Raw genomic sequence first — 27411 nt, 5'->3', positions numbered from 1 at the left:
TTTTTTGTTTTCCTTGTTCAATTAGTTGAGAGCAGGGCCAGGAAAGGGGGATTAAGAGAGGAGATTATAAAAAGTTTACAAAAAGAAAATTAGTAATAGTTCTAGAAAAGCAAAAGAAAATGACACAGAAGCATCACCTCATATTTGTCCAGCTAGCAAACATGAAAAAAGATGGGAAAACACTACTAGAGGGGTTGGGGGGAAAGAGATATATACTAATTTACTGGTGGAGCTAACAATTTGTTCAATTGTTCCAGGGAAAAAAATTGGAATTACACAAGAATATTTACTAAATAATTTGTGCCTTTTGACCCAGAGATTCTACCACTAGCACTACATCCCAAGGAGGCTATTGACATCAAAAAACCCATATGGGCAAAAATGCTCATAGCAGCATTACTGGTGATAACATGCTAGAGACAAAATCTATGCCCAATGATTGGGGAAAAGCTGAACAAATTATGGTATATGAATATAATCAAATATCATATTGCCACATGGAATTTTGACTGTAAAGAATCAACCAATCAGCCAACAAATATTAATTTCCTTCTATGTGCCAAGCACAGTGCTAGGTGCTGAGAATACAAAAACAAAATAAACTAATCCTCATCTTGAGGAACATACATTCTATCAAGAATTTGGAAAAACATAAAGTTACTGAATGAAGAAAGCAGAGTCAAAAGAACGATATAAGCGGTGACTGTAACAATGGAAATAAAGGCCTAGATTAAAAGAAAAGGAAATAGAAAACTTAAATAACCCCATCTTAGAAAAAGAAATTGAATAAGCCAAAAATGAGCTCCCTAAGAAAAAATCCACAGAGCCAGATGGATTTACAAGAGAATTCCAGCAAACATTTAAAGAACAATTAATTCTAATATTATATAAACTATTTGGGAAAAATAGGCAAAGAGTCCTACCAAATTCCTTTTATGACACAAATTCCTTTTATGACACAGGTGCTGATACCTAAATCAGGAAGAGCAAAAATAGAGAAAAAAAAAACTATAGACCAATTTCCCTAGTGAATATTGATGCAAAAATTTTAAATAAAATACTAGCAATGCCCAGGTGGGCTGTATGGCAAGGCTAGTACAATATTAGGAAAACTATCAGCATAATTTATCCCATCAATAACAAAACCAACAAAAATCATATGATTATCTCAATAGATGTAGTAAAAGCTTTTGACAAAATACAATACTCATTCCTATTAAAAACACTAGAAAACACAGGAATCAATGGAGCTTTCCTTAAAAAATAATAATAATAATAATAAAATGATAAGTAGAATTTATCTAAAACCATCAGCAAGTATTATCTATAATGGATATAAGCTAGACGCCTTTCCAATAGGATCAGAGGTAAAGTAAGGATGCCCATTATCATGACTATTATTCAATATTGTACTAGAAATGTTAGCTACAGCGATAAGAGAAGAAAAAGAAATTGAAGGAATTAGAATAGACAATGAGGAAACAAAACTATCACTCTTTGCTGATAATATGATGCTATATTTGGAGAATCCTAGAGAATCAGCTGAAAAACTAGTTGAAATAATTAACAACTTCAGCAAAGTCGCAGGATATAAAAAACCCCACATAAATCATTAGCATTTCTATATATTACCAACAAAGCCCAGTAACAAGAGCTAGAAAGAGATATTCCATTTGAAATATCCATAGACAATATACTTGGAGTCTATCTGCCAAGACAAACTCAAGAACTATATGAACACAATTACAAAACACTTTTCACACTAATAAAGTCAGGTCTGAACAACTGGAAAAATATTAATTGCTCAAAATTAACTATTCAAAAATAATAATTCTACCTAAATTAATTTACTTACTCAGAGTCATACAAATCAAACTACCAAAAATTATTTTATAGAGCTAGAAGAAAATAATAACAGAATTCATCTGGAAGAAGAAAAGGTCAAGAATCCCAAGGGAATTAATGGGGGGAAAATATGAAGTGGCCTAGCAGTACCAGATCTCAAACTGTATTATAAAGTGGTAATTACGAAAACTATCTGGTACTAGCTAAGAAATAGTGGAGTAGATCAGTAAAATAGGTTAGGTACACAAGACTCAGAGGTAAATGACCATCATAATTTAGTATTTGATAAACCCAAAGGCCCCAGCTTTTGGGACAAGAACTCACCATTTGACACCATTTGCTGGGAAAACTGGAAAGCAGTCTGACAGAAACTAAATGTGGACCAACATCTCACACCATATACCAAGATAAGGTCAAAATGGGTACATGATATAGATATAAAAGGTTTCATAAAATCAGCTTCTCTGATAAAGGCCTCATTTCACAAATGTATAGAGAACTGAGCCAAATTCATAAGAATATAAGTCATTCTTCAATTGATACATGGCCAAAGAGTATGAACACACAGTCTTCAGATGAAGAAATCAAAGCTATCTATAGTCATATAAAAAAATCTCTAAATCACTATTACAGAAATGCACATTAAAACAACTCTGAGGTACCACCTCACATCTATCAGATTGGCTGATATGACAGAAAAGGAAAATGATCAATGTTGGAGAAGATGTGGAAAAATTGGGGCACTAATGTATTGTTGATGGAGTTGTGAACTGATACAACTATTCTGGACAGCAATTTGGGACAATACCCAAAGGGCCATAAAACTGTGCCTACCTTTTTACCCAGCAACACCACTACTAGGTCGGCATCCCAAAGAGATCATGAAAAGGGGAAAGGATCTAGATATTCAAAAATATTTATAGCAACCCTTTTCATAGTAGCAAAATATTGGAAATTGAGGGGATGTCCATCAATTGTGGAATGGCTGAAAAGGCTGTGATATATGAATGTAATGGGATATTATTGTGCAATAAGAAATGATGACCAGGCAGACCAGAAAAACCTAGAATGACGTATATGAACTGATGTAAAGTGAAGTGAGCAGAACCAGAACATTGTAGACAGTAACAGCAATATTGTAAGATGATCGACTATGAATGATATAGCTATTCTCAGCAATACAAAGATCCAAGACAATTCTGAAGGACTTATGATGAAAAATGCTATCCATCTCTAGAGAAAGAACTGATGGAGTCTGAATGCAGATCAAGGAATATTATTTTTTACTTTATTTTTTTCTTGGTTTTTTTTGTCTGTTTTCTTTCACAATATGACTAATAGGAAATGTTTTACATACTGCATATGTCTATCAAATTGCTTTCTTTATCAAGGAGAGAGATGGGGAAGGAGGAAGAGAATTTGGAACTCAAAATTTTAAAAAATTAATGTTAAATATTACATTTTTAAAAACAGTGGAAATAAAGTCAACATTTAGAGGCAATAAAAGAGCAGCTAGGTAGCAAAGTGCATAGTGACCTGCCTGGAGTCAAGAGAATCTGAGTTCAAATGTGACCTCAGATACTTACTAGCTGTGTGACCCTGGGCAAGTGACTTAACTCTGTTTGCCTCAGTTCCTCATCTATAAAATGAGCTGAAGAAGGAAATGGCAAACCATTCCAGTATCTTTGCCAAGAAAACCCCAGATGGGGTCATAGAGAATTGGACAGAGTTGAAAAGACTGGATGACAAAAGAGGCAACAAAACTCTAGTTAAGTATAGCAATAAAGATTGTTTCCACATTGTCAGAATTAAAGGACCCATGCTTATTTCTGTTGATATCTGGTGAACTATTTTCAGGAAATTTATTTTTTAGAGAGGTGGAGGTTGTTGGGAAATGTATGTTGTAGCAAAACAAAACTTTTTTTAAAAATTAATACACAAATAAATTCAGGGACTTGGTTCATAGAATCTTTCTCCCCCGCCCCCTTAGGCAATTGGTGTTAAGTGATTTGCCCACGGCCACACAGCTAGTAAGTGTCAAGTGGTTGGTCTGAGGCCATTTTTGAACTCAGGTCATCCTGACTTCAGGGCCGGTGCTCTATCCACTGCGCCACCTAGCTACTCCACTTGGTTTATAGAATCTTAAGATTTGGAAGGGAACTGTGTGAGGTCATCCAGTCCAACTGTTACCCAACGAATGGAATCCTTTTACAATGTTTGACAAAAGGCCACCCAACCTCTGCTTCAACATTATTTGGAAGCTAAAGAAGAATTGTCCATCTCCACAGCAGATAAGAAGACATCAGACTGAACTTTAGCACTGGAGTTCAGGAGAACCTTCAAGAAGTCAGGGTTACAGGCAGCTAGGTGGCACAGCGGATAGAGCACCGGCCCTGGAGTCAGGAGGACCTGAGTTCAAATGTGGCCTCAGACACATAATTTTCACTAGCTATGTGACTCTGGGCAAGGCACTTAACCCAAATTGCCTCACTAAAGGAAAAAAAAATGTAATTTCTGGGGCAGCCAGATGGCACAATGAGCACCAGCCCTGAAGTCAGAGGACCTGAGTTCAAATCTAGTCTCAGACCAAACACTTGACACTTACTAGCTGTGTGACCAGGGGCAAGTCACTTAACCCCAATTGCCTAAAAAAAAAAAAAAGACGTCAGGGTTACTTGGTAAAAAAGGACAGGGAATTTAATATAGATGTCATTTCGGTTCAACAAACATTTAGGTACCTACCATGTGCAAGGCAAGGCACTGGGCACAAAAACATGAAAAACATCACCTCCCCTGTCCTCAAGGAGCTTGTCATTTCAAGGGGTATATACTACACATACCAAAAAGTGTAACACATGGTAGAATGGGACAAAGACAAAGGAGAGGTTCAGACAAAATTATCTAAGAAAAAAAAAACTCTAGGAGGAGAGGAGTGGGGCAGAGCACTTCAGGGAAGAGGTGACAGCTGAGTTGAGAAGGAGAGAAAGATTTTAACCAGCAGCAATGGGCTAAGAAGACTGGCCTGAGGCAGTCTGTGTCCTTGCCAATCCTGACCCCTCTTATTGGGGGAGACAAGGTTGAATCCCCCAGGACAGAGATACACATTGTCCAGAGATGAAAACAAGCCTTCATTTGGACCCTCAAACTGTACAAGGCCCAGCCCAACCAAGTGATGCCTATTATCTGGCCTCTTCCTCCCCAATTCTTCCACCATCACACCCTCACCAAAGCTTTCTTATAAGTTCCTAGCTCCGTAGTAGGGACTCCAAAATGGCAGAGCAGTAATGAGTTGGAAGATTTGGGTTAATCCTGAACTAAATGAGGGGCTAATTCTCCTTGTAAAAACCTGTCAGCTGCTAGTTAACAGCTCCTCTGACCCTGAAGTTGGGAGGGGAGGAGGGTGCTGGTTAGACCTCTGTTTTCAGGAACAGTTGGTCTGTACCTGGGGAGGGGGGAGAAATCTTTTTTCCTTTTCTTTTCTTTTTTTTTAAATGTGAATATAAACTTTATGAAAGGGGCCTGGTCTCTGTTCACACCGGGTGCTAATAACCCACAGCTGAAATCAGAGGTGGAGAGAAAGGGGTTGGGAGGGGAAAGGGGGATAAGGAAGAACAGAGAAGAGAAACAGGGAGGGGAGGGAAAGAGAAGGGAAGGGTGGAGGTGGACATTTAATATTGAATTTGCTTTTTTTAAATGTGGAAACTTTTAGACACAATCGGGCCCCTGTGTTTAAGTCATTAAAACATGTTTAAGCGTTTTCTGGTTTCAGTTTGCTCTGCAGAGAGCCTAGTTATAGAACTTTATTTTATTTTTCTTTTAAATTGGTGAAAGAAAGAACAAGAGAGAGAGACAGAGAGGGTGAGAGAAGGTCAGAAAGAGGGAGACTGAGTGGGGGAAAGAGAAAAAGAGGGGAGAGATAAAGGAAGGGATAGAGGGAAGAGGGGGAAGAGGGAAGAGGAAGACAGACAGCATTTCCAACAGATTTTTCTTTTTCTTATTCCTGGGGTGGGGAAAGGGGCGGAGAAGGAGAGAGAACAGGGCTTCTAGTGTCTGATCCTTAATCCACAGGAATCCCGCTAGGCCTTTTATGGGCTGGGCACTTGCTGACAGGATTTACATTCTTCGTATGTTATCTGAGGCATCGCCTGAGCATCGGGCTCCAGGGAATTGTTACATGCCTGGTTTAAAATCACACCCACCACCCTGGCTGGCTCTAGGGCTGGAAAGGATGGGAGGAGGGGCAGAGACGAGGTTCGAGGTAGCTCAGCACTTCAGAGAAGGCTGACCTGAGCCGGAGGCCAGCAAAGGGAGCTCAATGTGGCAATGAGAGAAAGCCAGGGCTAAGAGGCCGGAGGTCAGTCTGCTAACTCTGTGGCCCCAAACACACACCAAGCTCTCCTGGCCCCAGAGAGCAGGCACACCCTCAGTGGCGATGAGTGAGGGCCATGCTCCCCAACTCCTACTGACCCAGGAAGGTGGAAGTTCTTCATGACAAGAGCTGAGTAGGGAATGAATGAGGGGATGTGCTGAAGGAATGGCACCCACTTCAATCACTCACATGGTCTCAGATCCTCCGGGTCTGATTTAGGGCTCCCTGAATGGGTGAGGGAGGAGAGGAGCATTCAGAATTCCTCAAAATCTGGAACTCTGGCACATGACTAAGACCTAGATCCGCAGTAAAACTGAGCTCTGAATTTCTTTTGTTGTTGTGTCCACCTCTTCACAATCCTCTCTGGGGTTTTCTTGGCAAAGATACTGGAGAGGTTTGCCATTTCCTTCTCCAGTTCTTTTACAGATGAGGAAACTGAGGCAAACAAGGTTAAGTGACTTGTCCAGGGTCACATAGCTAGTGAGTGTCTGAGGCCAGATTTGAACTCATGAAGATGAGTCTTCCTGACTCCAAGTCTGGTACTCTATCTACTACAGTCTGAATTCCTTGGGTATCAGCAAAATGGATTTTCTTGGGAAGCTTCCTCTGCTTTATCCTTCTGCAGAATGGGAGAGTGAATGGGGAGAAACCCTCAGGGATCAAGTGCTGTGGACACACCTTTGGCCTAGAGCATGGAGCTGGCCTAGTCTACTCTTTCTGATAGAGAGCCAGAGCCAGGATTCAATTGGAAACTGGACTCTGCATCTGCGTAACCTTGGTCAAGTCATTTCCCCTACCCCATCCTTCCCATTAGGTGGTATCTAAAGTCCCTTCCAGATCTAAAAGTCTTCGATTCTACTTCTACCAGGTTGGCGGCCCCTGGCACACCAGAGATCAAGAATCTGAAACAAACCTTAGGATTTGTCTCATGTATAAACTTCCAGATCTTTTTGGCTCTCCCCACCCCCAGTACATGGCTACTCCAAGGTTTTTTTTGGAACCATTTCCCCTGGACAGGACCTCAACTTTTCCATCAGAGGAATGGGGAGATTCAAACAGTTTCTCCCTGTTTACTTTGTCCTCAATTCCTAGCACAGAGAGTTTAAACAAGCTACTTCATGGCAGAGGTGAGGAGGCAATATGTGTTCCTGAACACGTGGAACATGTCGACCTTTTTTTTTTTTAAATAAAATCAAGAGGTGGGCTGGAGGGGGGAGGCCTGCATCTAAAAGATGAAAACACAGTAGGTGGAAGGAAGGCTGGGGGGCGGGGGTGGAGTTGGGGGGGGGTCACTGGAAGCTCAGCGGGTGTGTGGAGGGCTATGTTTGTGTATGTGTGCGTGTGAGGGAGAGAGGGGCCAGGCTGGGGAAATTTGAACCTCTTCATCTGGTAAAGTACTCATGTAAGGCGATCCCTACCTCCTCCCTCAATGGGGGGAAGGATTGGGGGGAGCGAACCAAGCTGGGCACAGATGGCCAGTCTACCTGCTCTCTAGGATTCCTCACCCTGCCACATTCCTCCTACTGCCTGGGAGGGAGGGGGAAGCTGAGGAAAGGTGGAGGGCCTTGAGGGATGACTCTGACTGTATATATTTATGTTCCCCTGTGCTTTACTGGCCTTAGGCCATGAGTGGGCACCCCCATGCACTAACTTTGGGGAGAGCCACTTTGGTGTGGGGGAAAGGGAATGATGGGAGTGTGGGTGTTCTGTGTGTGCCCATGGGAGGGCCGCCACATGTGTGTCTGCAGTTACGAGCATGTGCCCAAGCAGGTGCTCAAGCCTCCAAGAGGAAGCAGTATGGAGGGGGCAAGGAGCTGGGCTGAGAGCTAAGACTCACAGAGGGTTGGCCCAGCCACAAGCCTTTTTTTGGTCAAAAATTTTACAATTTTTAATGCTCTTTAACTAAAGGTAGAATGGAGAGGCAAAATTATTTACAACCACTATTATCTTCACTATGCTATAGATTGAATGAATATGCCCTTAAAATGCTGTTGCCAAATTTTCTGGAGTCCACAGACACAATGCTCACATTGTCACATGTAACATCTGTGAATTCACAGGACCACTTGTGGGATCCACCTAGCAGCAATTCAGAACAACAGTGTTCTTTTCCCTTATCCATGTGAACCCTTGTAGAGAGACATCCTGGAAGGAGGAGACAACGCAGAAAGAGTCCACCCATAAGGATGTGATTATTTGGTGATGGCCTTGAAAGCATGCTAACAGGTTACCAGTCATTGCAAAGATTGTCTACATCCTAGGAGAATGAGGTCAGCACAATGGCTTTCTAGTATATAAGGCCTCCTGATAATAGTCCAACAACAGAAAACTAGCAACCTGTTATGTCATGATTTCCTTTCATCTTGTATTATTTTGATGCAAAATCAAAAGTTGAGGTCCCAAAGGTCAGAAAAGTCTTAGGAGCATCTCTAAGGGACTCTATTTTTTCTGACTCAGCATGCCTTCCAAGCACCTAGTACAACCCCAAACGCCTCCAGCAAGCCACAAAAAGCGAGTACTGCAATTAAAAACCAGGAATCTGAATCAGGAGACATGAATTCAGGTTCTGATCCTGGCTTTGCTTCAGCATGGAACCTACATGGGAAAGAGCTCCAGACTTGGAGTCTGTTCAAATATGTCACCACCTGGGTGATTTTAATCCCTCTGGACCTTCATTATCTCTTCTGGAAAATGAAGGAGTTATGTACCACATGGGCCTTGAGGCTCAATCTATTTCTAAATATATGACTCCTTGGCCAAAGGGAAGGTTTTGTCACCAGCTAAATGACCTTGGACAAATCATTCTTTGCTCAGCCGTGTCTGACTCTTCATGACTTCATTTGGAGTTTTCTTGGCAAAGATACTGGAGTGGTTTGCTATCTTCTTCTCCAGCTCATTTTACAGATGAGGAAACTCAGACAAACAGGGTTAAGTGACTTGCCCAGGGTCACACAGCTATTAAGTTCAGTCTTCCTAATATCAGGCCTGGCACTCTATGACCTACCTGCCCCAAATCACTTTTCCAGGTGTCAGTGTTTACTTTGTGCCTCTCACTGTGCTAAACTCTGGGGATACAAAGAGAGGCAAAAGACAGTCCCTGCCCTGAAGGAGCTTACAATCTAATTCTGTAATGGAGAGAATAAAGGATTTGGGTTCAGAGGCCCCAGATTTAAATCTTACCTTTGCTACTTACTCCCAGTATGAAAATTGAGCAAATCACTTTCCCTTTCTAGGTCTCCACATTCTCATGCATAAAATTAAGGGACTGGAATCAAAAGATAGTCTCAAAGGTCACTTGCAGCTCTGAATTCTGCAGTGCTATGATCCTGATCCCCCTATCTGCCTTAGTTTCCTTCTCCATAAAATGATCCTCCGAACAAACTGTCTGGAATGATCCCGAAAGTCCTTTCCAGCTCTGAATTCTGTGACCTTACAAGCCCTCTGAGCCTACCCTTTAGAACTGGCATAATATTTTGCATTGCATGCATACTTGTGAGGCGAAAATGAGTTCATGGGTGAGAAGCACTATAAAGGCTTGTTACAACACTCATTCTATCTTGTAAAGGTTACTGATAATTAAAATAATTGCCCACCCATGCCCTCTGTACACATCATATGTGATTCCCTTCCACTTCAATCAATACTAATAATGACTTGTTTTTATATGGACTTTTAAGGAACCTTAAAAGGGTTCTCCTCATTAACAACCCTGTGAGGTAGGTAGAGCAAGTATTCCTATCTCCATCTTAGAAATGAGAGCGGATCTTCAGAGAGGTGGAGTGCTCTGCTCCAAGTCATAAATTTTAGTAACATTTAGGGCCATGCTGGAACCTAGGCTTGATTAATAGACCTACCGGTTCTGTTCCCATAGCAGCTCTGTAATGAGGAGAGAGGTGGGGCCAAGGGTGGGATGGACAGGTGGGCAGATGGGTGCATAGTATAAGGAGGGAGGGAGGGTCATAGATTCAGAGCTAGAATCAATCTTTCTAGTGACAACTAGGAGATTCAGTGGATATAAAGCTGGGCTTGGAATCAGGAAAACCGAAATTTGAATACTGCCTCAAACACTGGCCCTGTGATCTTTGACCATGTTTTCATTCCCTCCTCTATAAAATGGGGATAATAGCAGCTGCTATTTGATTGTGGTGAAGACCAACTGAGGTAACATATGTAAGTGTTTTGCAAACCCTTAACATGCTATAAATGCTATTACTATTATCTAGTCCAACTCCCTCATTTTACAGATGAGGAAACTGAGGCCCAGGGGAGTTAAGTGACTTATCCAAGATCACTTCACCTGTCCAAAGTAGTAAAAGGTAGAGCCAGGATTCAAAACTCTGTTCCAGGGGGCAGCTAGGTGGCTTAGTGAATAGAGCACCGGCCCTGAAGTCAGGAGTACCTGAGTTCAAATGCGGCCTCAGACCAAACAGTAGACATTTAACTAGCTGTGTGACCCTGGGCAAGTCACTTAACCCCAATTGCCTAAAACAAAAAACAAACAAACAAAACTCTGTTCCAGTACTCTTGCCATCAGGCCTGTTCCCAAAGAATCATCCATGGAAAAAATTTCCAGTGCAGAATGTAAGCTTATTGAGGGCAAGAACTATTTCACTTTGCCTTGTATCCCTGGTAGTAATAATAATAATAGCTAACATTTATATAGTTAATTTAATATCTATAGTTTAATTTTATTTAAGGTGTGCAAAGCACTTTACAAATATCTCATCTGATTCTCACAACAATCCTGACAGGTAAGCAGGTATTATTAGCAGCTATTATTATCCTCATTTTACAAATGGGGAAACTGAGGCAGTTAGGGGTGAAGTGCCTTCCCTGTGGTCACACAGCAATTTAGTGGTAGGCAAACTCAGAATTTCATGCCCTGCTCACTTTCTATGCCAAACTGGGAAAAATCAGGTTTTCCCCAGAAACCCTTCCCGCACAAACTCAAGTCTCTCCCCAGTACCTTAAGAAGAAAATAGGGGGCAGCTATGTGGTGCAGTGGATAGAGCACTGGCCCTGGATTCAGGAGGACCTGAGTTCAAATCTGGCCTCAGACACATAACCCTTACTAGCTGTGTGACCCTGGGCAAGTCACTTAACCCCATTGCCCAACCAAAAAAACAAAAAAAAGGAAGAAAAGTATTTATTAAGCGCCTACCATCTGCCAGGCGCTAAGCACTTTACAAATATCTCAATTTTATCATCACAATCCTGAGAGATAAATGCTATTATTATCCCTCAACCCCATTTTACAGTTGAGGAAACTGAGGCTGAAAGAGGTTTTAAGTGACTTGCTAAGGTCCCACATAAGCGTCTGAGGCTGAACTTGAACACAAATCTTCCCAACTTCAGGCCAAGCCATTCTATCTGCTGCACCTCCTGGCTGCCTCAAGATCCAGAGAACAGGGTGTGATCTCAGAAAGCTATAGCCTGTGGGGGCTCCCCACTGGCTCAGTCTGCAGCCTCCCTCAGATCAGGCCTGGACTGGCTCTGGAAATTGGTGCCATGCAAACATCTGAAGGCTGGCAGGGTCAGCAGCCCCCGAGGTCACTGCCTGTCAGTCCACATTAAGATATGCAAAACCCAAAGCTCTAGGCTCTGCAGTCTTCTCCTCCAACAGTCCCTGCAGTGTAATTGGTGTCAAGCCTTTGATTACGATAATTGCTACTGTCTGGGGAAGCCACATCCAGGCCCCTCAGGAGCTGGCCCAGAGCTGGTGGCAGCTGGGCCCCAGGCTGGCCCACACAGATCCTTCTTGACCCATCGATGGCCTTCTGAACTCAGTCTTGACCCCAGCAGACCCTGAGATTCCAGACTGAACTGTTGGAGGTGGGATGGGGGGAGGAGATGGAAAGGGGTTGTAAAGAGGGGAGCTGGGTTCTCCTTATTAAGAAAAACCAATGCTTTTGGAGACATTATTTTCTATTTTGATAAATTCCTCCAGTGTCCAGCACTGAGACTACGATTAAATTCAATTAACATGTATTAAGTGTCTATTATAGGCAGAGCACTGTGTGGATATGGGTTGTGGGTGTGAATGAGTATGTGGATAGAAAAGAGGATTTTGAAATACAAAATTTAAGACAAGGTGCAAACCCCCATGGAGCTTACAGTCTAACTGAAGGGTAAGTCTTCCATCCATCACCAGAAAGCACCACAATATATGAGTGCATTTCAGAGATGCCAGACTAATGCTGAGTGTCTTAAAGATGGCAAGTGGGTTGGAAGCGATCTGATGCAATGGAGAAGAATGTTGAATCTGAAGGCAAGAAGTCTGAATTGGAATCAGGCTCCAAACCTGGAATCTTAGCAATTCAAAATTTCTAACAATTTTCTTAGTTTCTGTGTCTGTCAAATGGGATTACTCCCTACCACAAATAGTTGTTGTGATTCAAGAGGCAAATTTTAGCTCAATATAATGAACAACTTTTTTAAGAATTAGAGTGGTCCAGAAATGCAATGGGCTGCCTTGAGATAATGAGTCCCCCATTATTGGAGGTATTCTAGAGAAGGTTAGATGATCATTCATTGAAGTTATTGTAGAGAAGAGTCTTGTTCAGGTACAAATTGGACTCAGTGACCTCTGAGGTTTCATTGAGTGGTGTCAACCAGTGGGAACTGGCGTCTAACCTGTGGGTGGCTGGAGTCGCACAAAGCAGGCCAGAGACAGGAGAGTCAGGACACAAACAGATGTTTAATTTATTTCAGAGTGAGGAAAATGGTGTTTGCAAACAGAATCCCCCCTTCTAAAATCCTATGCATCTCTAAATCAGTGAACTATGGCATGGGAGCGTTAGGTTTAGAGGTGGAACTCCTATATTTTAGTACCTTCCCTCTGCTCCAAATTTATCCCCTATATATATGTTATTTGTCCGTAGCTGGAAGAGTCTCTTCCTTTGTGACCGTGGGCAAATCAGCCAATTTCTTGGGTCTTAATTTCCTGCTCTGTAAAATAAAGGTGGACAGATTAGATGTCACTCAGATGTTTATTTCTCTTCCAGCACTGTGTAGAGGAAATGTGGTTCAGTGGTTTTCTCCAATAAGAAGATCTGGGTTAAATGCCAGCCCTACTAGGCAGCTGGGTGGTGCATGGGATAGAGCACTGAAATTGGAGTCAAACCCAGCCTCAGATATTTACTTAATTATGTGACCCTGGACAAGTCACTCAACCTGTCTCAGTTTGCTTTTCTGTAAAATGGGGATAATAACAGCACCTATCTCCCAAGACGGCTGTGAGAACCAAAGAAGACAACATATGTAAAGTGCTGTACAAACCTTGAAATGATATAGAAATGCTAGCTATTACTATTTACTATTAGTGTAATCTGGGGCAAATGACTTCATCTCTCTGGAATTCCATTTCCTCATCTCAAAAAAAAATGGGGGTCGCACTAGATGAATGGTGTCAAACTCAAATAGAAATGGGGGCCACTAATCCATGCATAAGGATCCCCACCAGTTGCATATGGTTGTTGTTTAGTTGACTAGTGTCTGACTCTTCATGACCCCATTTGGAGTTTTCTTGGCAAAAGATACTGGAGCGGTTTGCTATTTCCTTCCCCAGCTCATTTCAGAAATGAGGAACTGAGACAAACAGGGTTAAGTGACTTGTCCAGGGTCACACAGCTAGTAAGTCCCTGAGGCAAGATTTGAACCCTTGAGGACTAGTCTTCCTAATTCTAAGCCTAGTGCTCTATCCACTGCATCACCTACCTCCCAGAGAAATTTAATAATGCTGCAAAATTAAAAGTGTAGACTACATGTTTTCATCAGCAGATTGTTAAATATTTACCAGCACACCACTACTTCTAACTCTAAATCCTAGGATCAATGGCCTGGGTTTGAGTCTTAACTCTGACCTTGCTTACAAATTATGTGAGCATGGACTAGCCATTTAAATTTTCTGAGTCCCAGTTTCGTCATCTGTAAAACAACAACAATGATATACTACCTGCTTCACAAGATTGTTGTGAGGAAACTGCCTAATAAACCTTAAGCGAAATGTATGAAAAATAGGCTATTGTGATTATTTCTGCCCTAACTTTTGGTGAGTCATTGTTATCCTCTCCAGGGGTATTAGCATCTTGAGAGAAACTCCTGAGGACAAGAACCTACAAGACCTAAAGGAATGAATCTCTAATAGTATACCAGGCAATGGGAAGGTTTAGAGACAGAAAGAGGAGGGACACAGAAGTGTTGATGCCCCGCAAATAACACTGCTTTCTCTGCCTACTCAGAAAGTAAGCCTGTGTGTATCTGTCCATGTGCATGAGTTTTTCTTGTGCAGCTGCTGGTCACTGCAATAGGGAGAAACAAGGCAGAAACCTCTTTATATTTGAGATTTTAGGTGTTATCCCTTAAACTCACAGTGCAGTGGAAAGAGAGGTGGATATGGAATCAGAAGACCTAGGTTCAAATCCTTGCTTTTCCACTTATGAAGTGTGTGGCCTTAAACAAAGCACTCAACCTCCTCAGGCCTCATTTAACCAACAAAATGAGTGGGGCAGGCCAAACGACCTCTAATGTCCCTTCCAGATCTAAATCTACGATTCTATGAAATTAGCGCTCTTTCCATGATCCTACAATGCCTGCTGAGCCTGGATCCCACCACAAAATGGAGGAACACAGCAATGAGAGAAAGGGGTGGGCTTTGTGGAGGGATACTTCATGGAGAGTGGGCCAGAGGGGTGGTAAGGCTGTCCCAGGATGGGGAGGTCCCAGGCACTGAGTGAAGTCCCAAGATGAGCAAGCAATAGAGGAGACATGGTTTTGAAATTCAGACAAAGTCAGGAATAGGTCTGGAGGGGAGTGGAATTCCCTGGAATTTCCATTCCAAATGTTTGTTGGCTTGAAGCTTTCCTATATTTTATTGTTTTTACCCTTTGTAGTAGGTAGTTGGTGGGGCATGTGAGGTGGCTAAGCAGGATGCAGTGATATGGTTAGAGCTAAAAACTTGCTGTGAGGGAACCTGAGATTGGAGGAGTGGGCCAATAGCAATTATACTAGAAAAATCACTAAGCTGTATGTACCCTTTGACCCAGAAATCCCACACCCCAAGAAGGTCAAAGATAGAGGGAGAGTCCCATGTATTCAAAAACTACTGATAGCAGCACTTTTTGGTAACGAAAAACGGGAATCCGAATGGGTACCCACTGATTGGGGAGTAGTTGTACAATTTTGGGTATATGAATGTACTAGAGTATTACTGTGCAAGAAGAAATGAAGGTGTTGATGAAAGGCCACTTGGCATGGTGGATAGAGAGCTAGCCTCAGAGATAAGAAGACTTGGGTTAAGGAACCAACTCTGACACATATCAGCATTGGGACTCGGAACAAATCGCTCAAGCTCTCAGTGCCCCAAGCAACCCTCTGAGACAAGGGTACTGACCCTCTTTTTTGGTCATAAACCCCTTTGAGAATCAGATGAAATCTATAGATGCTTTATCAGAATAATGTTAAAAACATAAAATTAAATTATTAAATTAAAATTTTAAAAACTGAAAATTAATTAAAATTAATGTTAAAAACATAAAATAAAAAGGCATAAAATTAAATATTACAAAGGAAACCAAAGGTTGGTAAAAATAAAGATGTAACTTTTTCTTTGTTCAAATTCATGGATCCCCTGAAATCTGTCCATATGGGATCTATGGACTGAACCAATGCAAGGTTTTTATAAGTTGATAAGAGTGACGTTAGCACAAATTATGCAATGACCACACTGATATAAAGGAAAACACTGAAAGGCATCAGAATTCTCATCAATGTTATGACCAATGATAACTTTAGAGACTAGCAGTAAAGCCTGGCTTCCTGGCATGCCTCAGAGAAATAATGTCTACAGGTGACGAATGAGAACTATGTTGTCAAATGTGTCCAACATGCTGATTTGCTTTGCCCAGGTAATTTTTTCTGTTCTATGGGTTCTACAGTTGCAGAGAATTATAATGACATGACAGTGGTGTCAAAAGAGCATCAATAAAGGTTTGGGCGAGGAGAAGTTGTTTTGTTTTTAAAGAATGGACCAGCAACTTTGGTCCAGAGACTCCCATGTGAGAGAATCCCATAATTAGCCTAGCCCTAGAGGTATGATGAAGATAACTCTTGCCTAAAGTTATGAAGATGATGGGACTGTTATTTGGAGTTTCCATTCCACTGTGGTTAATGAGCCAGATTGGTCTTGGAAAACTTTGGTTGCTGCTCGGATATTATGGGGAATTCTGGGAGCAAGTAGGTTTTTTGTTTGTTTTTATTTATAGTGCTACTGATCTTATTCTGATGTATTAATCCAGAATTTTTATACCTTTTTTCATCCCCTTGTGAACTGGATCTGACCTGTAATCTCATCGATGTATGAGACTTCCATCAACACAAATCAGCCATGATTCTATAACTTCAAGCCTGCGAAGCTGCCTGGGGTACTAAGAGATTCTGAAAACGGATTGCCCTTGACCACAGAACTAATATGTGACAGCCAGGGCTTCCAACTCTAGTATTCCTGCCACCAAGGCCACCCCTCTGTCCATTTCAATCTTCTGCCTCTTCCCTTAAGAATAAACTGTAAAAAACAAACAAACAAACAAAAAGCCCCCACAGACTTGTGGTTTATTATGTGTGGACTCAAGGCACAGAAAAGAAAGAGGGAAGTGAGTACTGGGAAAGGGTATGGGGCGTAAGTCTAGGCAAAATCCAGGAACTGGGTGGCACAGATTACAGAACCCAGGGAGCCACGCCAGCTTAGAGAGTGGGAAGATCCAGGAGCCTGTGTGTTTCAGGGATCAGGGAAGCTTACTAAAGAAAGGAAAGTGAAAACCCTGAGCTCATCTCATCTCAAAGACTTGTACTCCAAACAGAGTGGCTGGTTGGGAGCCCTGGAAACCTGACTATCAAATCCAAGGCTCAGGGCTGGATGGTTGCATAGGTTACAATAGCCACGCTAAAAAATGTCAGTTCCTTGAGGGGCTGAGAAAAGCATATGGTGATCCATGCCTTAGGGACTCCAAAAACCAAGAAGACTGAACATTCCAGTTCATCCGCCATACGTTACTACCTCTAAGGTTAGTTCATCATATTTATGCCAGACGGGGCCAACATCTACTTTAGCCCTATTGAAGCTTAATTGATCCATGAGCCTCAGCCTCCCTAGGTAGTGAGGATTACAGGTGGGAACATCACTACCCCTGGCTCTCTTGGACACGTTGAAAGGGGCATAGTAAAAACTATACCTAAGACTCAGAAGACCTTGCTGTAAGACCTTGGGGGCCTGAACTGCCTCATAAGTAAAACTGAGACTTTTGACTAGGTAACTTTAGGGTCCCTCCAACCTTGAAATATCCCCATACGAGATCGTCCCATTGTCTCCCATTGGTGTGTTCCTCCATTTTGTGATATGACCCAACCTGACCTGACTTCATTACCTTCCTGGCTCTGTTCCTAAATTTCTCTAGATTTTGAAACCATGCCCCTATACAAGGATATAGTAGATGAGAGAGAGTGAGTAAGAAAGGGAGGAGGGAGGAAGGAAGGAAAGAAAGGAGAGAGGAAGGAAGGGGGGAGGAGGGAAGAAGGAAGGAATGAAGAAATGGAGGGGGGAGGGAAGAAAGGAAAGGAGAGAGGGAGGGAGGGAAGGGGGAAGGAGGAAGGAAGGAAGGAAGGAAGGAAGGAAGGAAGGAAGGAAGGAAGGAAGGAAGGGAGGGAGGTAGAGAGGAGGGAGGGAAGGAGGAAGGGAGGGAGGAAGAGAGGGAGGAAGGAAGGGACAGAGGAAAGGAGGAAGGATTTATTAATCTACTATGTGTGAGTCATAGTGTGTATATATACAGTCCCATCCCCCACTCCACTTATCGGCTCCCTTTTGCATATTGTCTTCTATCGGAATCTAAGCTCTTTCAGGTCAGAGACTATCTTTTTGCTTGCAATTGTATCCCCAATACTTATCACAGTGTCTGATACATTTGTCGTCGTTCAGCCATTTTTCAGCTGTGTCCAACTCTTTGTGATCCCATCTGGGGTTTTCTTGGCTAAATACTGGAGTGGTTTGCCATTTCTTTCTCCAGATCATTTTACAGATGAGAAAATGGAGGCAAACACAGTGAAGTGACTTGCCCAGGGTCACACAGCTAGTAAGTGTCTGAGGCCAGATTTGAACTCAGGGAGATGAGTCTTCCTGATTTCAAGTTAGTGGTCTATCCACTGCACCATCTATCTGCCTTATCTGGCACCTATTAACTGCTTAATAAATTCTTGTTTCCTTCTTTCTGGAAGGCACAGTAGAAGGGGTGAACAAAATTGTAGTGGAACATAGATGGGGAAGGGTTAGAGAAAATGAGGAGATAACAGGCACGTTCCTCACAATAGCCCTAAGAACATCAATGGGTATTGCTAGCCCCCTTTTCCAGATGAAATCTCTGAGGTTCAGAAATTAAGAACAAGCTGCCAATGAGTAGCCAAGTCCAGGTCTCCAGATATCTTTATTTCTGCCAAATAGCAGTGCATCAGAGGTCGGAAGGGCTCTGAAATTATCTGGTAAAAAATCCCAGTTTTAGGGGCAGGTAGGTGGCGCGGTGGATAGAGCACTGGCTTGGAGTCAGGAGGACCTGAGTTCAAATCTGACCTCAGACCAAGCACTTGACACTTACTAGCTGTGTGACCCTGGGCAAGTCGCTTCACCCCAATTGCCTAAAAAAAAAAAAATCCCAGTTTTACTTATGAGGCAATTCAAGTCCAGAAAGGAGGGGGGTAACTGACCCAAGGTCACACAGCAAGGTCTCCTGAATCCTAGTTCACTGTACTTTTTACTATGCCCCTTTCAATGTGTCCAAAAGAGCCAGGTAGCGATGCTCACCTGTAATCTCCGCTACCAGGGGAGACTGAGGCGGATGGATCACTTGAGCTTGAGAGTTCTAGGCTTAAAAAGGGCCCTGTCTGGTACAACTATGATGAGCCCCTGAGCATAGGGGGTGAGGGTGGTGTGGAGAAACCAGGCTGTTTAAGGAGAGGCCACCCAGCCTGGGCTAGAAGGGGAGCAGGTCAAAGTTTCCTTGCTAATTAGCAGAAAGGTCCTACCCATGAGTAACCATTGCACTTCCTGGGTGAGATAGGGAAGGCCAGGCTCAAATATATGTGTGCATGTGCATGTGCATGTATGTATATTGTGCAAGCATACATGTATACATATGTATATGAGTTTTGTTTCTTATGGAAATATGTATATATATACACACAAATGTTTTGTGTGTGTATATACATACATATACATGTATGTATGTATGCACACACACACACACATTATTTTTCCCTTTTTCTGAACTTCCTTATTACTGTTGAGAGCACTACCATCTTTCTAATGACCCAGCCTGGGACACAGCTGGATGGTGTAGTAGAGAGCATTCTGGAGCTACAGTCAGAAAGACCTGAGTTCCAATGGGGCCTCAAATACTTACTAGCTTATTAGCTGTGTGAGGTTGTCACTTAGCCTCTGTCTGCCTCTATGTTTATAGTGTATACCTCCTAGAGTTGTTGTGAAGATCAAATTTGCAAAGTGTTTAGCACAGTGACTCACACATAGTAGATTAATAAATCCTTCCTTCCTCCTTTCCTCTGTCCCTTCCTTCCTCCCTCTTTTCCTCCTTCCCTTCCTCCTTCCCTCCCTTCCTCTCTACCTCCCTCCCTTCCTTCCTTCCTTCCTCTCTACCTCCCTCCCTTCCTTCCTTCCTTCCTTCCTTCCTTCCTTCCTTCCTTCCTTCCTTCCTTCCTTCCTTCCTTTCTCCTTCCCCCTTCCCTCCCTCCCTCTCTCCTTTCCTTTCTTCCCTCCCCCCTCCATTTCTTCATTCCTTCCTTCTTCTCTCCTCCCCCCTTCCTTCCTCTCTCCTTTCTTTCCTTCCTTCCTCCCTCCCTCCCTTTCTTACTCACTCTCTCTCATCTACTATATCCAGTCTGTTGTCAAGTCTTAACACTACCTTCACAACCTCTCATATAAGTCCCCTTGTCTTCACTCACATAGCTAGCAGTGATCACACCATGCCTGGACTATTGCACTAGCTATCTGGTTGGTCTCTCTGCCCTAAGTTTCTCTCTAGCAGAGTCCAACCTCCACTCAGAGCCAAAGAGATCTTACTAATGTGTGGGTCTGACCATGTCACCCCCATCCCCCACCCTGCAACCCATAATCACTCAATAAACTCCAGTGGCTCCCTATTACCTCCCCTGTCTTTGACACTTTACTCCCATCTGCGTCCTCTGCTATCCAGTGACCCTGACCTCTTTGCTGTTACCAGCACAAAGCACTCCATCTCCAGACTCCACCCTTTTTACTATCTGACCCCCTTGCCCACAATGCTCTCCCTCCTCACCTCTGTCTCCTGGAGTTCTCTGGCTCCCTCAAGGTGCAGCTTAAATCCTACCTTCTGCAAGAGGCCTTTTCCAGTAGCTTTCTAAGTTCCATTTGCACTTTGTACAGTATCCCAAAAGTCCTGATACAGTTTTAAACTTTAATAGTGTAAAAGCTTTTTTTAAAAAAAGCTATTAAAGATTTTAACTGTACTGAGACTTTTGGGACGCCTTGTATATCTTGTCCGTGTGTGGCTGTTTTCATTCTGTCTTCTCCATTAGAATGTGAGCTCCTTGAGACCAAGCACTGTTTTAATCTCAAGTGCTTAGCATGATGCCTGGCACATAGTAAGGGCTTAAGAAATTCTTGTTGATTTAACTTTTCCTGTCTTCTTTCTCCTGCTTTTCTTCCTCCTGCTCTTGCAGAGTGAAGGTTTGTGGCTGGGAAATTACCCTGGTGGAACTCCCCTGGAGAGTTTAGCTAATCTATGTTTGTGTACTTTCCCTGGGGTGGGGAAGGACAAGGAAGGTCAAGAGCAGTCTGAGCACAATGGCCAGGCCTCATGCAAGGCAGGGGTGCACATTTGCCTGAAAAGGGGTGGCGGAATCCTTCTACCCTGGATGTCTCTATGTTTTTGGAAGGAAAAAAAAATCTAAGATGGAAAGGGGGCAAGGGGCTTCAGCTATCAGCCTCTGCTACCCCTGATTGTGAGGAAGATCTCCCAAGTCCTGCTCCCAATTTCCCCAGCATCACATCCATTAATAGCATCAGTTTTGTTCCCTCCCCAGTTCCTTTCAGCCTCCCTCCTCCTCCTCCCTTCCCCACACCAAGGGGGACCAGCTGCAACATGGGCCCAATCCTGAGCACTAGGCCCAGCTTCCTCTTCTCCTGAAACACACTGCCTCACTCCCTTGGGTGCCCAGGGAGTTGGCAGGATAATAACCTGTGGGAGGAAAACTCTCTTCTCGCCTTCTAATCTTCAGCCTCTCACCAAATTAGAAAAGGCATCAGAAACCTGCCAGGCCTGGCTGCCACCGGGGTGTCATGCCATTAACCCCAAGTCCCTAAGACTCTCTGCCTCTAGGTGTAAGGAGGGCAGGGAGGACACCTCAGCCTTCTTCTTTCACCCATATCCTTCCCAACTCGGGCTGCCCCAATCACCAAGTTTATCAGAGCCGGCCTCTCCCTAGGCGGAGACAAACAGGCTTTATCATTGGCCTGCAAATCCCCAGGGAGAGAAATGCCAACCTCCCTTAGTTACCTATTTCCTTGCCTTAAGGTCACTTGAGTCTGAGTTCTGACTCTACTGCTAACTAACTGTGTGACCTTGAGCAAATCACATCCTCTCTCGGTGTCTGTTTCTTCACGTTCTTGAGGACGCCTGTTTTAAGTCTGATCTGCTGAAAATTCCTCTCTCCCTCCCTTCCTCATTTGAAGAGCAGTTTTCACCTTCCATAGAATCATTTGCTACTCCCAGTATAGTGAGTAATCTAAACATCCCTCACATGTTCACTGCCACCTCTCAGAAGCCCTGTCTTTTTCTACCTTTCCAAATCCTACCCATCCTTTAAGGGAGGACCAGAATTTAAGACTACCTAGAAGGAGCAAATTACATCAATTAACACAGCAGGGTTTTTTTTTTAATCTATAAGGCAAAGAAAATAGAAATAGTATGGGAAAAATTTATTTTGAAATCAAATTATATCTGCTCATAATTATTTGCATTTAAAGTATATTTGCACAGAAATTAGAGAGATTAGAATAAAATTATAAAAATTATTTATAAAAATTCTCAACGTCAATTGATGCAAAACTGACGCACTTGGTCCTTCTAGTGTTAAAGTCCAGCTCGAACCACACCTCCACCAGTTGGCCTTCCCAGATTATTCCACCCCACACTGAACCTTCTTAGCTTTGATCTCCAGTAACACACATTGTTTGCACTAAACAATTTAGTGCTTAATTATGTATGTCTCATATTGCTCTCTAATTGCTTCCTGTGTGTTAATCTGGCCTCCCCAACTACACTGTGTAAGGTCCTTGAGGGCAAAGACTGCCTCTGTTTTCATCCTATATCCCTACAGTGCCTAGAACTGTGCTGAGCACACAGTGGACCCCTACAGTGTTTATTGTTTGCTTGATTAATTAAATCTCCTTTAGCAATATAGTAGAAGGAGTAGGCTTTGTCATTAATGTGCTGGTGGCCCCTTGGTCAACTTTGTTTCCTTTCTCTGAGCCTCAGTTTCCCCATCTGTAAAACAAGAAGATTAGGCTAGTCACAGTTAAATGAGAGGAAGCCTGGTTTTGAGTGGTCTTGCTTAGGACCTTGGCTCAGTTGGAAATATACAGCCACCTCTGGAGAGGATTGAAGGCAATATACATGGCCAAAGTGTGGGTCAGGGTAAGCATGGGGGATAGCCCCTCCACTGAATCACAGAGCAGGAAGGATCAGAAGACCATAGACAGAGAGCTGGAAATGACCTTAGAGTCCATCTCATCCAACCCCTTTATTTTACAGAAGAGGAAACTGAGACCCAGAGAGGTTCAGTGACTTACCCAAAGTCACACAGGAAATAGCATTTCTGAGATTTAAACCTGAGTAATCAATCTGACTTCAAATCCAATGCTCTTTCCACTCGATCATCTAGGATTGGGAAGAAGAAATTCCCTTGATTTCCAGATCTGCTTTTACAGAGGCAAAGATGTGTCCCAGAATGCAAGAGTCTTTGTGTGTTTAGGTATGTGGGTATGAATATCTTCTACTACACATGTGTGTGCTCAAGAACATGCATGTTTATGTGTGTTCATGAATGTGGTTAAGGTATATTTTTGTATGGTCATATGTGTATAAAAGAATAAGAGTAAGAAGGGAGAGAGAAAGAGAGAGAGAGACAGGAGACAAAGAGAAGAGAGGAGAGAGAAAAAGAGAGGGAAGGGAAGGGAAAGGAAGGGAAAAGAAGAGAGAGAGATGGGGGGAGGAAGAGGCAGAAATGAAGGTCAGAGTCCTACAACTGAAAAAGAAATGGAGAGGTAAAGAGAAAGAAAAACATGATAGGAATAGTAAATGTATAAAATAATGTAGATAATAATAATAATAATAACAATAAAATGATAATACAAACAATGATAATACAAACCTTGTCTTTTTGAAAGCTGAATGTGAGCTAGAGCAGGGCTGAGGGGATTAATCTCTTAAAAACTAAGTGCCGTGTGAGGAGACAGGCAGTGATTAAGGTTTTAACTGATCAGTCTGCATCTGACAGTGAACCAGCTATTATCTTAACGGAATCAAACGAACATTCAAAGCCGTGCTCAGCCCCAAACATGAAAGGAGATGTCATCTGCTGGCAGTTGGCAAGCCGCAGGGGGAGAGGGAAGGGGAGAGGGAAAGGGAAAGAGAGAGACAGAGGGAAAAAAGAAGGAAAAAGAGGGGGAGAGGGAGAGACTATTACAAATAATCTCCTGGTGAATCTGCCTCCAATTTCTCCCCACTCCAACCCATCCTGTATACCTCACAAACTACCACCTAATTAAGCTGTCTTTTAAAAAAAAAAAACCCTTATTGAATTACTCCCTTGCTCAAAAATCATCAATAGCTCCCTGTTACTACTAAGATGAAATTCAAATTACTTAGCCTAGTCACAGAGGTGGGGAACCTGCGGCCTCAACAGTACATGTGGCCCTCTAGGTCCTTGCGCTTGGCCCTTTGACTGAGTACGAGTTTTACCAAACAAATCTTTTTATTAAGCGGATTTGTTCTGTGAAGTTTGAATTCAGTCAAAGGGGCACACTTGAGGACCTAGAGGGCCACATGTGGCCTCAATGCCCACCCCAGTAGCATTCAAAACACTCCATGGTCGGGCCTCCACCTACCTTTCTACCATTATTTCCTACAACTCCACTGCCAGTACTCTATGCCCCAGCCATCTTCCAGGGTTCATAAAGCCCTATTCTACCTTTGGGACTTTTTTCTGCTTGGCATGACTTTCCCCTCTAGCACCTCTCACACCACCTATCCCTCAAGGCCCATCAGGGCTGCACTCTTGAATTTCCCAGACTTCCTCAACTTTGTCCCAGGTCTTCCTCCTAAAAGCATCACTTACCTCTGGACCTCTTGGAGGTATCCTCTGCCCTGTGGCCTATCCCTCTGAGCAGCTGGTTCCTCTCAGATTCTCCATTTTAAAGACGAGGCCCAGGCCAGCCTTGTTTTCCGTCCTCTTCAGCCTGCACTGCTTGACTTCTCTGTACTTTCTCTACAACTCCCCCATGCAGGGGACACCCTCACCAACTTCAGTTCCCTTTTATGCGTTGTCTTCCTCCACTAGAATAGAGCTTCCTGAAGGCAGGGATTATCTTTCTTTCTGCTTGTATTTGTGTTCCCTGTCAGATAAGGAGTGCTTGTTGGCTTGATGTGACTTCATAAAGCTATCCCAGATAATTCTGGTATGAAGGATCCCTCCACTTTCCATAGTGTCATAGGAATTAACAATAATGGACATTTACATAACACTTTTAAAGTCTGCAAAGCACTTCATGATATATTCTCTTTTGAACCTCACAACAACCTTGTGAGGTAGATAGAACGTGAATTAGTAACCCCGTTTTACAGATGAGAAAGCTAAGTCTCGAAAAGGCTAAGATTAAACTAGAGTCACACAGAAAGTATTACTATTTTATTTTACTCTTTTTAGGTAATTGGGGTTAAGTGACTTGCCCAGGGTCACACAGCTAGTAAGTGTCAAGTGTTTGGTCTGAGGCCGGATTTGAACTCAAGTCCTCCTCACTTCAGGGCCAGTGCTCTATCCACTGAGCCACCTAGCTGCCCCCTATTATTATTTTTGTGAGGAAATTGGGGTTAAGTGACTTGCCCAAAGCCGTACAGCTAGTGAGTTTTATGTGTCTGAGGCCGGATTTGAACTCAGGTTCTTCTGACTTCAGGGCTGGTGCTGTATCCACTGAGCCACCTAGCTGTCCTGTCACACAGAAAATAAATGTCAGAGATGGTACCCAAATTGAGAACTTCCTCATGCTAAATTCAGCATTTTAACCACTATGCCATGCTACCCCTTGTGTGACATGTATCCATTAGATCGTAAACTCCTTAAGGGCAAAGCCTGTTTATTGCCTTTCTTTGTATCACCCGTTCTTAGCACAAAGCCTGACATGTAGTGTTTAATACATGTTAGTTGACTAGTTGACACACCTTGTATCATCAATATTTGCATACCCGTCTTATTACCTATTAAAATTGAAGGTCCCTCCCCACCAAAAAAAAGGAAAAAAATTAAGCTGCTAGGGGGCAGGGACCTTTCTTCAAGATACATAATCCCTTGTTGTGGCTGAGTCATTTTTCAGTTGTGTCCTACTCTTCATGACTCCATTTGGGGTTTTGTTATTTTCTTGGCACTCCATTCCATTTTACAGATGAGGAAACTGAGGCAAATGGGGCTAAGTGATTTGCCCAGGGTCACTCAGCTAAGTACCGTCTGAGGCCAGATTTGAACTCAAGAAGATGAATCTTCCTGACTCCAGCCCCTGTGCTTTATCTATCGTGCCACCTAGATGCCCTACATAATCCCTTGGGTACTGTTGATAGATTCATAAAATCCTAGAATTGAAAGGGTAATTGGATATCATCTGAGCAAAACTATCTGAGGCACAAATCCTTTTTGTAACAGCCTCAAGTTGTCCAGCCTGTACTGGAACGCATCCAGGGACAGAGAAATTCTTCCTGAAACAGTCTATTCCATTTCCAGACAGCTCTAGACAATGAAATGCAGTCTGCTACCATGGAAAGAGTCAGAGGGCCTGGGTTCAAATTCTACCTTACTTATCATTTACTATCACTGTGATTTTGGGCAAATCACTTCAACTCTCTGGGCCTCAGTTTGTCAAATGCAAGTGACTACTAGACAGCTTTAGATCCACAATCCTAATTGTTAAAAAATATTTCCTTATTTTGATGTGAAATTTGTTTCCAAACAAATTTTACTCATTGTTCCTAGTCCTTACCTCTGGGGGTGAAACAGAACAAGATTAACCCCTCTTTCACATGACGCTTCAAGTACATAATACAATTGTAATCTAAAAAAAACCAACCTCAAACTCTTCTTCTCTAGGACAAACATCTTCATTTATTTCAACAGTCCTAAGATGATGTGGTTTTGTGTCCTATCACCATCTCCATTTCTAGATCTGTTCTAGCTTGTCAACTTTTTCCCTAAAATATGGTCCCTAGAACAAACAACAGCAGCCTCAGGACTGGACACACTACTCCACTAGTGAACCAAGTAGCAGGTACCAATGACTATTTCCTCCTTCATTTTGGGCTGTCTGCCCCACTTAATGCAATCTAGACAGGGGTAGGAACCTGAGGCCTCGAGGCCACATGTGGCCCTCTAGGTCCTCAAGTGCAGCCTTTTGACTCAATCACAGTTTTGGAGTTTGGATTCAGTCAGAAGGCCACACTTAAGGACCTGGAGGGCCACATGAGACCTCGAGGCCTCAGGTTCCCCACCCCTGACCTAGGACAATATGAACTAAGATGGCCATCACATTGCATTACCAACTGTTGACTTCAGTGGTGCTTGCGGTATTTTTCACACCATGTATTTCACACACATCTAGATACTTCTCTCCCCTTGTACAACTGATTTTTTGAACCCATATGTGGAACTTCACATTTATCCCAGTTAATTTTTATCATGTTAGATATGACCCTTGATTCCAACCTGTTGAGATCTTTTTGGATCCTGATTTTGCCATTTAAATATATAGTTATCCCTCCTAACTTCTTGTCATCTAAAAATCCAATAAGTATGCTATCTGTGTCTTTATTCAATTCACCAAACATCTATTAGGCACCACT

This window comes from Phascolarctos cinereus, unplaced genomic scaffold (genome assembly GCF_003287225.1).
Source record: "Phascolarctos cinereus isolate Bilbo 61053 unplaced genomic scaffold, phaCin_HiC Scaffold_5;HRSCAF=322, whole genome shotgun sequence".
Taxonomy (NCBI): Eukaryota; Metazoa; Chordata; class Mammalia; order Diprotodontia; family Phascolarctidae; genus Phascolarctos; species Phascolarctos cinereus.
Note: the sequence above shows the minus strand (reverse complement) of the source record.